Raw genomic sequence first — 6,000 nt, 5'->3', positions numbered from 1 at the left:
AGTGTTGTCATATCAGTAACATATAATATCAGGAACTAAAGGATAAAATCAAGAAATTTCCATTACAAGAAATTATGTAAATTATTAGAAGGGGAGGTCTTTATGTAAGACTACTAAAATATTCTAGTATATTACAATCAATTGTAAGAAAGCAATCAATTTTGATTCTGCCATTAATGACCTAAGTGAGAGGCCTATTTTATACAGCTACACCATGAATACCTTTTAATTCTATTTTACCTATACTTGTGAGACTTTAATAATCTGTTTCTCCAACCATTCTCTTTGACCAAGAGCCATAATAAGGACATCTGCCTCTTTCCTTTATTCACAGTTTTCCCCTTCTCACATCTGGGATGTTACTCATGTTGCAGCTACTTGTTTGCCTTAAGAAGAAGAACAAGTGTTAAGCCACAGCTCTCTTTTATTGTCCTGATTCAGTTTCCCTAATTATCCTGACTCGGTTTCTCTAATTGTTCTGCTTCAGTTAATAATTGTCACCTCAAAGCTCAGTCCTGCAAACCCTCCCCTCCTTCTTTATCAGATTATTTGATAAAGATAAAAGATCTTATGTTTTAGAATATCAGAATGCTTCTCCCCATCCCAAGCTATCAGAATGTCAGATACCTCTCCCCATGTCCGGGTGCCTCCCCCTGGTTATGTCATCCCATCTCCGGAGGCTCATCCCACCCTGTCAGAGTCTCATTCCCGCTCTCAGCACCCTGACTCCTCCCCTGCCTCAGCATACCCCCTGCATCTGAGCCACGGGTATATAGGTCATTGAGCACTCACATTGTTGGCTGGATTCTTGGAGACAATAGTCTCACTCAGCCCTGGGACCAAACCATGGATCCATCTGGTCCCAGTAAATCTCTCCCATTTAAATAAATTATTAAATACTCTTTAATCTCTATCTTACCTCAGTTTCTCCAGCATTACATAAGGAACCTCGTTGAGACCTCTTAGAGGCACAGCAACATGGCTTCAGGAGGATCTGGTCTTGTGGTAGCTTTCTCGGTTGTTTCTATGTTTGTGTTCCCCTACAATGTAGACTAGACTTGTCTTTGGAAAAATCTTTTTTTTTTTTTTCCCCCCTTTGGGGAAATTTTAAGCAGCCAAATATCCTGCATAGTTATATCTCTTTGTTACAAAGTCAGCAAGAACTGACCATACTTTCTAGATATTTCCATATTGTCTTTATTAAAAGTCATAGCTCTCAGGCAGTGAATTGTGACCCCAGCTATATGTGATCCTCTCTTTACTTGGGGTGCCATATTCTTTCATGTGAATACAATCCACAGGAATAATTTTAGGTTACTTATATTTTGTAAGATATTTTGGGGCTTGGGGGATAGATTTTTTTTTTTCTAAAAGCTGTGGCAATTTACTTTTTATCTGGAGCTGCTTCAGTACATTTTCTCTGGATCAGCCCATTGTTTTTCAAATGGGGCTATTTAACTACACTTTAAAACCTTAATCACTCTAGCTTTCATTGAATGGCCAATAATAGCCCCCAGTCCAAACCTCTAAGGCTCATTGTTTTAAGTTTTGATGGCTTAGCATGAATGTAAATAACAATTATTTTCTGTTCTGGTTGGAAACTTCAGGGTCTTCCTCTCCCAGATTGCTATTTTTGTGATGATGAATTAGGCCATCTTTTGTCTCAACTCCAGCCTAATCCTGGATCACTGAATGGGCTTGGCCACTGCTGACAGAGGACTGAGAAATGAACTTGCTTTAGAAAGGCCAAGGTCATCCTTTATCCCAGGCCATCCTTCTGTCATCTTGATTTTTTCTGGATTTTTATGACTGGGGGAGAGAGTGAGTTCATTTTAATGAACCAAGTTAAGACATCAGCCTCATAAAGTTTTTGGTCAAATTACAAAGACACCAGCAATACTTTTCCACATTCTTGAAAATTTGACTTTTTCATCACTTACTTGTGACTTATTTAATTGACATCTTTTAACACCCCATTGCCCAAGCATACTTACATGAACTTGAACAGAACAAACAAGTCCACAAAAAGTGGAGTGACTGAAAACTGATCACCTATTTCAGGAGACTAAGACTGTAAGAGGAAGACAAAGGAACTCAGAGGATTTTAGGGGAAATGTGGGGTCAGGATAGCTTCTATATTTCAGCAGAATTAAATCATATACTTTTGTTCTAGCACTTAAACATTCTATTTTATTTTTTTAATTTAATTTTATTCTTTTTTATTATTAAATTTTATTTAATTCTTTTGTTACTTAAATCCCTAGGACTTTAAGTTGAAGAGATCTTATCTGGTTCTATTCTCTTTTTTTTATTGATAAGAAAACTAAAGACTAGAAAGATAATGATTTGGTTACACAGATAATAAGTAGTATAATGCTGGAGAAACTGTGGTAAGATAGAGGTTAGAGAATTTTAATATTTTATTTGAAAGGGAGAGATTTACTGGGACCAAAAGGATCCATGATTTGGTCCCAGGGCTGAATGAGACTATTGTCTCCAAGAATCCAGGAAACAATGTGAGTTCTCAATGACCTACATACACATGGCTCAGACTCAGGGGGTAAAGTGAGGCAGGGGCGGAGTCAGGGTGCTGAGAGCGGAACAGGACTCTGACAACCTGGTTCTGACAGAGTAAGGGGTGGCATGGGGGACATCTGATAATTGGGATTATGGAATGGGGAGAGGCAGTCAACATTCTGATGATGTCTACGATAGAAGGTGTTTCTTCTTATCTGGATCATCATGATTAGGAGGGAAGAGTAGTTGAGCAGAATAATTATAAACTGAGGCAGAATAATTCAGAGTAACCTAGGTAGAAGAATTTAGGGAAACTGAGTCAGGACAATAAAAGATAACTGTGGCACAACAGGAGGAGTGGTGTTGCAGGATGGAACAGAACAATTAGGAATTGAGGCAGAACAATTCAGGGAAACTGAGTCAGGACAATTAGGGAAACTGAGTCAGGAAAATAAAAGGGAACTGTGGCACAACAGTAGCAGAGTCAGAAATTTTAAATTCAGATCCACTAATTTCATTGCACTTTCAACTATATTCCTCCATGCACAGTTGTCTTATAATCTGATGTTTTTGTTTTTGTTTTGTTTTGTTTTAAATAGGTACAACTTAGCCCCTTTCTATAATGTGTCCATTTAAAGGACAAAATGACATGAAATAATGCCTCAGGGATATCTAGAAACTGATCCAAGAATGTGAGGCTAATGAATGGAAAAACAATAATCTTCATAAAACATAGAAAATGAGTACTGTTTAATTTATGTTACCCTAGCCCAGTAGTTCTCAAAGTATGGTCTAGAGAATCCTGGGAATCTCTGAAATCCTTTTAAAGGGTCTACAAATTCAAAAATAGTTTTTATTTCCAATATGGTAAATATCTATAAATATAATCCAGATTTTAAAAAATGCTTTGGAGATATCCTCAATAATTTTTAATAGGATAAAGATACTGAAAACAAAAGTTTGAGAACCACTGCCCTAGCCACTGTCTCAGATTTTATCAATAATCCGAATTGACTTCATCTTTTTTTTTTTTTTTGCACTGAGGCAATTGGGGTTAAGTGACTTGCCCAGGGTCACACAGCTAGGATGTGTTAAGTGTCTAAGACCAGATTTGAACTCAGTTCCTCCTGACTTCAGGGTTGGTGTTCTATCCACTGGGCCACTCAGCTGCTCCTGGGAGGTTGACTTCTTGAAATAGTTCATTATGACCTTTCTGGATGACAATTTAACATTTGTCATCTAAATTGTATTTATATTTGTCATGAATGAGAACTTAGGAAAAATAACTGGGAGATGAAGATGGAATTTTAAAAAAATCCTAATCAAGTAAGAACTATGAGAATATATTAATAATTTTTGTTAATTTTTATGAAAATTACTCATAAAATCATCAAGAAAATAAACAAATGAGCATACAAGAAGAAATCTCCAATAGTAGCAGCAGAACATCTGATTAAAATTATTCCAACCAATGAGGAAAATTAATATTGGATTGTATTACGTATTACCAACATTTCTATGTGAATCTATGAGTTTTCTCAGATCCCTAATCTCTGAAGGTCAGACAACTTTTGAAGGGTGAAAAAAAGTGAGGTAATCCACTCCCAGCCTGGAAGGTATCTATCTACCTGCACTGGACCCTTACTTTTGTTTACCCAGTAAAACCAGGAGATAGCTCCTCCCTCAGGAAATGTCCTTTTGTCCTTACTATCTCTTGCATGATTTGGAGGTGACTTATTCTAGAAAAGGGAGACCAAGCCAGTAAAAACCTGAATGAGATGGTTTATGTTTTTCTGGCCAAGTTTGCTAGAGGCAAGCTGGGTTTCATAAATCAGCTAACATTCCATCCTTTAAATGCCAGAGAAGGGCGGGTTAGCCACATTTGAAGACTCTTTTCCCTAGTTATAGATCAATTTGTCCAAGTCCTCTCTCTCCCAATTTGAAGTGATGGGGCGGAACCCCTTAGGACTCTGGCCCACCTCCTCATTAAGCTATTCTCCAATTAGGATTGCCAGGGTAAGTCCCAATGATCTATGGTCAGGCCAATCAGAAGAAGGATCCACAAGGTATAAAATGCATGATGGGCCTTTTCTCTGGGTCTTTGGCACAAATGAATTCTTGCCATTAACTTGTTCTTTATTAATAGATCATATGCCTTATTATCAAATGATATTATAGTTGGAGAAATGGCCTCATTTTATTTATTAATTAAATTTTACTTTCTATATTAGAATGAATCAATTTAATTCAATTCAACAAATACTTATTCATTCTCTACTATGTACAAAATACTCCATTACATATGAAACATAAAAAAAAACACAGAGGTTAAGTTAGTTGGGATATTCCTTATCAATTGATTCCTTATCCCCATCCCAATTGATGTAATCACAAAAGGGGCAAGTGACAGAGACAAGGCGTTAATATGAAGTGTAAAAACAGTTCTATAATATTACTCTCCCTCCTTTACAAGATGGAATAAATTCTCCCTGATATAATTAGGAGGTTTTTTTATCCTTTTTTAAAAATTTTTTGATGTTTTGAATAATATCACAGGGTGATACTTTGACTCATGAGTAGATTGCATGTAAGTGAGGTAGAATTGCACAAAATCATCAGCCTTCCTGTCTCTTATAGCATCCAGTGGCTAGGAAGAAGTCAAGATGATTGGCGATGGCCCAGGATGCAATGGATGATCTTGGTGTCTTTGATGTCTGACTAAGTTTCATCTGTCTTCATGCCTTATCAGTAAGGAGTCAGTCTACAGAAAAGAGTAGTCTCTGAGTAGAACTCTGAGTGGTTCCTCTGATGAGGAACCTACAGCTGAGCAACCTACCCAGGAGAGATGCTATCCTTAGAGGAATACCATCAGAAAACAAATAATATTAAGGTATTGTGTAGGAATTTTTAATTGCTTTGATCACATGTATTCTTTATGTGTGTACCTCACTACCGCTTTTCCTACTGACGTTACATGTATTAGTGGGAGAGTATATCCCAAGTTATGGGGCAAATATTTTGTAGCTATCGTTCTTACTATGTCATTTTAATAAACACCTTTGATTGAGCTGATTGAGTAAACTGGCTGACTATTAAAGATAAACATACCAATGGGGGCTCCAAAGCTATAGATTTAGGAATATAGACCTGTATAGGACTTTGAATCTGGAATATTTGCCATCTGAAGATCTAACTCCAATGTGAATTAGGGTAATGTCCTCAGAAAGGGTGCTACAAAACACCCCCTTAAAGAGATTACATTCTTTTAGCTGGAGGGAGGAACATAAATTGTGCATAAAGCAATATAATATAAATGAAAGTGAGGAGGGAGAGAATACTAAAAAAGAGAAGGGAGAAGAAAAAGTACAAAAGGGACTATATCTAACCTGAGAATTTCCAGAAGACAAAATTCCTTGGGATAGGAAGGAAATAAAGTATATTCTAGGCCAGAATGGGGAACATCAGCCCAAAGTCCATATAAGG

At 36.9% G+C, this 6,000-nt stretch overlaps 1 pseudogene; it reads left to right on the top strand.

Moving 5' to 3' along the window:
- The first annotated feature begins 616 nt into the window (after nt 1–616).
- LOC127538607 (ribonucleoside-diphosphate reductase subunit M2-like) overlaps nt 617–6,000 on the top strand; it is an 83,808-nt pseudogene continuing 78,424 nt past the window's right edge.

This window comes from Antechinus flavipes, chromosome 5 (genome assembly GCF_016432865.1).
Source record: "Antechinus flavipes isolate AdamAnt ecotype Samford, QLD, Australia chromosome 5, AdamAnt_v2, whole genome shotgun sequence".
In the NCBI taxonomy this organism is placed as follows: Eukaryota; Metazoa; Chordata; class Mammalia; order Dasyuromorphia; family Dasyuridae; genus Antechinus; species Antechinus flavipes.
The sequence above is the reverse complement of the archived record's forward strand: the minus strand, read 5'-3'. Positions and strand labels throughout refer to the sequence as shown.